This window comes from Cherax quadricarinatus, chromosome 82 (assembly GCF_038502225.1).
Source record: "Cherax quadricarinatus isolate ZL_2023a chromosome 82, ASM3850222v1, whole genome shotgun sequence".
Lineage (NCBI taxonomy): Eukaryota > Metazoa > Arthropoda > Malacostraca > Decapoda > Parastacidae > Cherax > Cherax quadricarinatus.
In genome coordinates this window covers 11095448-11104618 of record NC_091373.1, presented here as the reverse complement: position 1 = coordinate 11104618, position 9171 = coordinate 11095448, and the positions used below count along the sequence as shown (strand labels likewise).

The following is a 9171-nucleotide window of genomic DNA, read 5'->3' as shown; positions in this document are numbered from 1 at the left end:
TGGAAATTGGAAATGAGTCAGATGCACAGGACCTACCTGCAATGAATGATGAAACAGACTTGCCACAGGCACCATCAGAGAACACTAATGTAACCATGGTACCCGTTAAGAAAGCACTAACTCAGAAGTGCCATCCTCCGGAGGGAATTGGATCTGTGCTCCAGTTCCCCGAATTAAGCCTGAATGCCTTCCACATCCCCCCCTAGGCGCTGTATAATCCTCCGGGTTTAGCGCTTCCCTTGATTATAATAATCCGGAGAGGCATTGGATTCGCCTGACCTTCCTCATATTATAACAAATTTCCAGAAAAAAATTGAGCATCTTGAACAGATCCTGACAAGTTTAATAAATATATGTAATCAGGATGATGCTCTTGAGGATGGTGATGATGTCAAAAGTGCAACAATCTCTGTTCAGTTTCCAGCAATTTGTAAGAAAGAAGCCCATGACTCTTGCCTTCAAGACTTGCCTTTTAACTGGCCGTCAAGATGCCGAAAAATGCTTAAAAAAAAGGTCCTGAAGATAAAGACGTACAAACTATGCTATTTGCTCTTAAGTGTCTGCTCACTGTAGTCAAAGCATGATAGTTTTACCATCTTATGAGCAAGAGATTGTAATAACTCACTACAATGGATACATTACAAATCTTTTCATGGAACATTGCTTCCATCAGGAAGCGGTTGCCTGACTTACATCATATTAGTGCAACCAAGAATATTGACGTCATCTGTTTGCAGAAATGTAAATTGAAAGATGGAGCACCTCCACCAAACTTGCCTGGATATGCAGCTTATAACCTAAGGTCAACCAACTGTTGTGTGATGTATGTCAGAAAGAACTTGCCACATTCACTCTTTTCCTTGCGGAGTCGAGTTAACATGCAGTATCATGGTGTCAAAGTATATGCAGGCGATTTTTCCATAAACATTTTTAATCTCTATGCCCCAGCGACCCCTCAAGGAAGGCTCCTTGACGCTGGTGAGGGGCTCTTGATTCAGAGAATTGGATCTGTGCTCCAGTTTCCTGAATTAAGCCTGAATACCTTCCACATCCCCCCCACAGGCGCTGTATAATCCTACGGGTTTAGCGCTTCCCCTTGATTATAATAATAATATGCCCCAGCGAACCAGCTTCGGCCTGATGCTTTACCAGATCGCATCAATAGTGAACCTACCATCATTCTTGGAGATTTTAATGCCAGACATAAGAATATTGGTGGGTCTATAACAAACACCAATGGAACTAAACTAGTGAAATTGCTAAATGAGCATGATAATGTTCGAATTGTGGGTACTACTGAGCCTACTCACATATATGGTGGCATACTAGATCTGTGTCTTGGATTTAATACATCATATACGATGCATGACTCTGTCATAGTTGATGATCTTCTATCTGATCACTTCCCAAGACTAGCAACTGCCAATCTTGATCACATCTCCAGCAATCAAGGAGCTAAATACAGGAGGAAACTTATTCTCAAACCAGACCACAGAGACAACTTTATTAGCCACTTGGATCAATGGTATAAGAATTACGAGCCCATTGGCACACAAAAATTTAATGATGATTTAATTACCACTATTGAGAGTGTTCTCACAGATCCCACAGGATGGATATGGGGTGCACAATAAACTAGCCACTTTGGTGGCAAAATCTAATCTAATCTCACAGATCAAGTGGGCAGTAATAGGAAACAAAGACCCTCCACTATAAATAACAATAAAAACCAATGTAAATACTATAATGATCCACAGCTACGCAATCTAACACATGCAGCTAGGAGGATTGGTAAAGCATACCGTGAATGTAGAACCCCAGACCTGCTCAGAACGTTCCAAGCTGCACTAACAAATGCAAGGAATAGAAAGCAAGAATTTAGGCAACAGGAATGAGAACAGTTTGTTAGTGGATTAAATAGGTCCACCCCTTTAATTAAGTTTGGCTTGGGAAGGTATAAATAAAATAACCAGGAAAAAGACTGGCAATGTTGCTCATCCCTTTCCTCTTGGAAAAGCAAATGACCTCATAAATGACTGGTCCAAAACATCCAGGCATGAAAACCTTCCATCTCATATTAGAAAAAATTTAGAGAGTACTTCTGAAGAAATGTTGAAACTGATTAATTTTATGAGCCAAAATATTGACGAGAGTGATTGCCTCTTTACCGAGTATGAATTAGATAATGCATTAACTAAAGGTCGATCAACTGCTCCTGGAGAGGATGGTATAACCTATGATATTCTCAGAACTCTAAGGCACGTGCCTGATAACCCTTTGTTGGCACTGTATAATCTCAGTTACATTGAGGGCGTTCTTCCTACTTCCTGGACCAATAGTCTCATTGTGCCTATCCCTAAGCCCCAACAGCCTGATACATTTAGGCCGATCTCCTTAACTAGTTGTCTTTGTAAAACTTTTGAAAGAATGATACTTAACAGACTGTACTACAGAATCAGACACCAACTTTCCCCCTACCTCTATGGGTTCATGAAAGGTAAAAGTGTGCAGAACTGTATTTCCACCTTTCTCACTGCACACACCTCTACTAGTTTTACCACTTTCCTTGATCTAAAATCTGCATTTGATATTGCGAACAGAACCGTTATACTACATGAACTAGCCAAAATGAATATTGGTGGTAGCTTACTCTGCTGGATAATAGGATACCTGTCAAATAGAGTATCCTCTGTCCTTTACCAAGGCTTCAGAAGTGATTCTAAAGAAATGTCTTTAGGTACACCGCAGGGAGGAGTTCTTAGTCCCATGCTATTTAATATTCTCATTAATGCTCTCCTAAATGCTCTACCTGCCTCACCTAAACATATAGCTATAAGCTATGCTGATGATATCATGATCCATACAACAGGGCATAAGAAGATGAATACCATTCTTAATGAAGTTCAAGCAATTTGTAATCGACTAGGCCTCATAATATCTTCCTCTAAAACAAAGATATTAACAAGCAAATGACATCCCCCACCCATCTATTTGCAGGGTGAAATCATTAGCTACGTTAAAACTTGCAGATATCTTAGTGTAGATGTACCCTTTAATAAATCCACTATACCACAACTAAACAAGAAATGCAAAGCTAGGCTAAATGCTCTCAAAGCTGTTGCTGGCTACAACCCCAACTATGGTGCTAATGTGAGAATCGTAAGAATGATGTACATAGCCTATGTTAGGTCCTTAATTGATTATGCTGCTCCCATGTTGATATTAGCTAGAGAAAGTTCTCTCCGACCCTTGGAGTTAATGCAAAATGAAGCTCTCAGGATTATTCTTGGCTGTCCCAGATCTACAAAAGTTCTTAACATGAGGAAGGAGCTTGGTATTTCTAGTATCAGTGATAGGATTATTGAGATTAACACTGTACTCGGTATTAGAATGTTGAGAAACGAACCAGACACTGTCACAATGAATCTTACCAAGTGTCTAGAGGTAAATACACACAGATCTAAATGGATTGTGAAAACGTGCAATTACATCAAGTTTTATAACCTGCATGAACTGTATCACTGTAGGCAACAAGAGCATTTCACCCCTCCGTGGAAGATATGTTCATTTAATATCACATACCTGCAAGTCCCTCCCAAGAAGCTCATTGCTAGTAATCCCTTCCTTAAATCTCTTGTTAGAGCAACTGCTCAAGAAGAAATTTCTCACCTAGCTGGTAGTAATAAGTAATCACAAGTTATATACACTGATGGATCTAAACAGGAGTCTTCTGGCAGGGCTGCATCTGCTCTTGTTGCCACCTCCCTTGTCAAAAACGATAATAAATTTGTTGAGTTAGGCATAAGAATTAACAACTGGGCGTCTACACTGCAAACTGAATTGTTTGCAATCCTAATGGTGCTAAAGCTAACCTATGACACTAAGCTTGACTCTATCATCATTACTGATTCTATGTCATCATTGAAGGCTCTTGACTCATATAATGACTCCAACAACATGCTCATTGGAGAAGCCAGGTATAGATACTCAAAAATTAGGGACAAAGGAATTAATGTACAATTGCTATGGATCCCATCACACATTGGATTACTCCTTCATGATAAAGTTGATATGTTAGCCAAGAAGAGTACCCAGAAGGAGAATGTAGAATATATCTTTGGTATAACTGTGTCTAGCATTAGGAATAATATTAGGAGAGAAGTAAATAATGAAAATGATTGTTATAGGAATGCAGTTAGAAGCCTGAGTAGATCTATAACCCACTATGATAACATGAACATAGATAAGTATGTTTATGGAGCAACGTGCAATGTGAACAGACTGACTGATGTTGTAGTGGCCAGGCTTAGGCTTGGTTACAAGTACTTCTGGCAGTTTGGGAGACACACAGATGATGATCAAACTAAATGTAAATTATGTGATCAGGCATATGGTCACTGTCTTGAACACTATGTGCTTAATTGTCCACTTATTGAAGAATACAGAGACAGACAGTATAATAACCTATGTGACATGTCAAGATATCTTATTAATGAAAATAAGATACCAGATATACTAAGCAAATTTCCTAAATTTGCTTGTAACAGATAAGTGAACTATAGATATGTAGATATAAATCCATATGTATTCCTGTTAACCCTTTGGGGGCCTAATTCCTAGGCCTTTTGTGTATCCATATGCTCTCGCGCTACCGTCCACAGGATGGATATGGGGTGCACAATAAACTAGCCACTTCGGTGGCAAAATCTAAAAAATCTAATCTACTAAAAATTAAATACATTGCATTGTGAAACTGTCTAATATATGACATGAAAAGTCAGAGCAACGGCCCCGATGGGAAAAAATCACATTGATTTTCTTGCGTTGTCATAGGTCTAATCTACATAACATAATGCATACATGAGTACCAATATTATCTGTGACCTCATGACCATTGTACAGCAATGTTATGTAATGAGAGCCTAAATTAAATTTAACTTATTAATCTTGTTAACCTAAATCCACATCACACAGGATGGTTCTGCGTCAAGTCTCGCAACAATAAACCGTCACACAGGATGGTTCCACGTCAAGTCTCGCAACAATAAACCATCACGCAGGATGGTTCTACGTCAAGTCTCGCAACAATAAACCATCACACAGGATGGTTCTGCGTCAAGTCTCGCAACAATAGACCATCACGCAGGATGGTTCTACGTCAAGTCTCGCAACAATAAACCATCACACAGGATGGTTCTACGTCAAGTCTCGCAACAATAAACCATCACGCAGGATGGTTCTACGTCAAGTCTCGCAACAATAAATCATCACGCAGGATGGTTCTACGTCAAGTCTCGCAGCAATACTGTAGTTTTAAATACTTCTCGAATCATTCAGTAGATCTGGAGTTCCATATAGTCTATACATGGGCATTACCATCACATATTATTATTATTAGTATTAGTATTATTGCTGTGATTGCTGTAACGGAGATTTATTAAACCCGAAGGGATCATATAGTGTATGGGCAATGGAAGGTATCTTTCATTGGTCGGTGCATGTGAGAGATGAAAAACTATTTATCAGCATGACTCATTTGCCAAGGGTTCAGTCCCCCACCTGTTCCGTGGTTTAATCACAAGCCATGTGCCAGCTACTCTGGAACAAGCGCCAAGTTTGGCTGGGCACCAGAGTATTGTCTGGTCTGGCATGGTGTGTATAGGACTGCATACTTTGTCCAAAAGTTCATAGGCTCGAGACTTCTCCAGCCTGATGTTTACACACACACACACACACACACACACACACACACACACACACACACACACACACACACACACACACATACACATACAGGATTCGACCCTGCAACCACAACTAGGTGAGTATATATATACACACACACACACACACATACACATACACATACAGGATTCGACCCTGCAACCACACAAGGTGAGTATACACACACACACACACACACACACACACACACACACACACACAGAGGAAGTGGAATAGCCTAGCAAGTGAAGTAGTGGAGGCAGGAACCATACATAGTTTTAAGAAGAGGTATGATAAAGCTCAGGAAGCAGAGAGAGAGAGAGGACCTAGTAGCAATCAGTGAAGAGGCGGGGCCAGGAGCTGAGTCTCGACCCTTGCAACCACAATTAGGTGAGTACAATTAGATGAGTACACACACACACACACACACACACACACACACACACACACACACACACACACACAATTTTTAAAAAGGAGACAGAAATGAGGCACTAACCTATAGATCAGGGTCACTGACGTGTATAGTATGCAAAGTCACAGAGAAGATTATCAGGAGGAGAGTGGTGGAGCATCTGGAATGGAAGGAGAGTACAAACGACAACCAGCACGGATTCATGGAAGGCAAATTCTGTGTCACAAACCTTCTGGAGTTTTATGATAAAGTAACAGAAGTAAGACACGAGAGAGAGGGGTGGGTTGATTGCATCTTCTTGAGCTGTAAGAAGGCCTTTGACACAGTTCCTCACAAGAGATTAGCGCAGAAGCTAGAGGGTCAGGCGCATATAACAGGAAGGGCACTGCAATGGATCAGAGAATACCTGACAGGGAGGCAACAACGAGTCATGGTACATGATGAGGTATCACAGTGGGCACCAGTGACGAGCGGGGTCCCACAGGGGTCGGTCCTAGGACCAGTGCTATTTTTGGTATATGTGAATGACATGGATATTCTCAGAAGTGTCCCTGTTCGCAGATGATGTGAAGTTAATGAGGAGAATTAAATCAGATGAGGATCAGGCAGGACTTCAAAAGAAACCTGGACAGGATGGACACCTGGTCCAGCAACTGGTTTCTCGAATTTAACCCCGCCAAATGCAAAGTCACGAAGATCGGAGACGAGCAAAGAAAACCGCAGACAGAGTATAGGCTAGGTGGCCAAAGACTGCAAACCTTGCTCAAGGTGAGTATAACACCGAGCATGTCTCCGGAAGCACACATCAACCAGGTAACTGCTGCAGCATATGGGTGCCTGGCAAACCTGAGAATAGCATTCCGATACCTTAATAAGGAATCGTTCAAGACACTGTACACCGTGTACATCAGGCCCATACTGGAGTATGCAGCACCAGTTTGGAACCCACACTTGATCAATCACGTCAAGAAAGTAGAGAAAGTGCAAAGGTTTGCGACAAGGTTAGTTTCAGAGCAAAGGGGAATGTCCTACGAAGAAAGGTTAAGAGAAATCGGCCTGACGACACTGGAGGACAGGAAGGTTAGGGGAGACACGATAACGATATACAAAATAATGCGTGAAATAGACAAGGTGGACAAAGACAGGATGTTCCAGAGAGGGGACACAGAAACAAGGAGTCACAATTGGAAGTTGAAGATTCAGATGAGTCAAAGGGATGTTAGGAAGTATTTCTTCAGTCATATAGTCAGGAAGTAGAATAGTCTAGTAAGTGGGGTAGTGGAGGCAGGAACCATACAAAGCTTTAAGATGAGGTATGATAAAGCTCATGGAGCAGTGAGAGGACTTAGTAGCGTTCAGTGAAGAGGCGGGGCCAGGATCTAAGTCTCGACCCCTGCAACCACAATTAGGTGAGTACACACACACATATATACATACACATTGTGTGTGTATACCTGGAGAGGGTTTCGGGGGCCAACGCCCCCGCGGCCCGGTCTGTGACGAAGCCTCATGGTGGATCAGGGCCTGATCAACCAGGTTGTTACTGTTGGCTGCATGCAACTCGACGTACGAACCACAGCCCGGCTGGTCAGGTATTGACTTCAGGTGCCTTTCCAGCACCTTCTTGAAGACAGACAGAGGTCTATTGGTAATCCCCCTTATGTATGCTGGGAGGAAGTTGAACAGTCTTGGGGCCCCCCCTCACACTTCTTGTGTTGTCTCTTATCGTGCTAGTGGAGCCTCTGCTTTTCATTGGTGGATGTTGCATCGTCTGCCGAGTTTTTTCCTTTCATAGGGAGTGATTTTCGCATGCAAGTTTGGTGCCAATCCCTCTAGGAATTTCCAAATGTATATGTTCGTTACCTTTGTAACTAGTTCAGCTATCATAACTTTGGGGTCCAGTCACTGGACCCATTATGTACCTTTGTAATCATTTGACTACCGCCCACAGGATGGGTATGGGGTGCATAATAAACATATTAAACTAAACTGTGTGTGTGTGTGTGTGTGTGTGTGTGTGTGTGTGTGTGTGTGTGTGTGTGTGTGTGTGTGTGTGTGTGTGTGTGTGTGTGTGTGTGTGCGTGTGTGTTCTGTGTCTGTGTGTGTACTCACCTATTTGTGGTTGCGTGTGTGTGTGTGTGTGTGTGTGTGTGTGTGTGTGTGTGTGACTCAAGAATCAATATTTGCACCAATAACTCACTACAGTTGTGACCGGGTGTGGAAGTGTGAATTGCTCATTACACTATAATTTGTTCATGATTGTAGCCATGTATAAACGTAAGTAACCATTCTTACAGAATTCATTACCTTTGTAACTTGTGAGCTCATTACCTTTGTACCTAGTTCAGCTATCAAAACTTTGGGGGCCCAGTCCCTGGACCCATTACGTACCTCTGTAATCTGTAAATACCTTTGTAACTTGTCATGATTGTGACCAGATCTACCTGGAGTTCATTACCTTTGTAAATTGTGAGTTCATTACCTCTGTAACTTGCTCAGCTATCAAAACTTTGGAATCCAGTCCCTGGACCAATTATGTAACTCTGTAATCTTTTGATTACCGCCAACAGGATGGGTATGGGGTGCATAATAAACATATTAAACTAACTATAATCGTATTTTCCCCGCCTGCGTTCTTAGGAGTACAGGTTCAGGAACTTCAAGCGCTCCCAGTGATTGAGGTGTTTTATCTCCGTTATGCGCGCCGTGAAGGTTCTCTGTACATTTTTTAGGTAAGCAATTTCACCTGCCTTGAAATGTGCTGTTAGTGTGCAGCAACATTCCAGCCTAGATAGAACAAGTGACCTGAAGAGTGTCATCATGAGCTTGGCATCCCTAGTTTTGAAAGTTATCTTTATTCATCCTGTCATTTTTCTAGCAGATGCAATTGATACAATGTTGTGGTCTTCGAATGTAAGATCCTCTGGCATTATCGCTCCTAGGTCTTTGACATTAGTTTTTCATTCTATTGTGTGGTTGGAATTTGTTTTATACTCCAATATAGTTTGAATTTCCTCACGGTTTCCATATCT

The 9171-nt window shown here is 41.7% G+C and overlaps 1 protein-coding gene across 1 annotated transcript in view; it reads right to left on the bottom strand.

Moving 5' to 3' along the window:
• LOC138855138 (gastrula zinc finger protein XlCGF26.1-like) overlaps positions 1-9171 on the bottom strand; it is a 69233-nt gene that overhangs the window by 6465 nt on the left and 53597 nt on the right. The gene's annotated exons all lie outside the window — the stretch shown is intronic.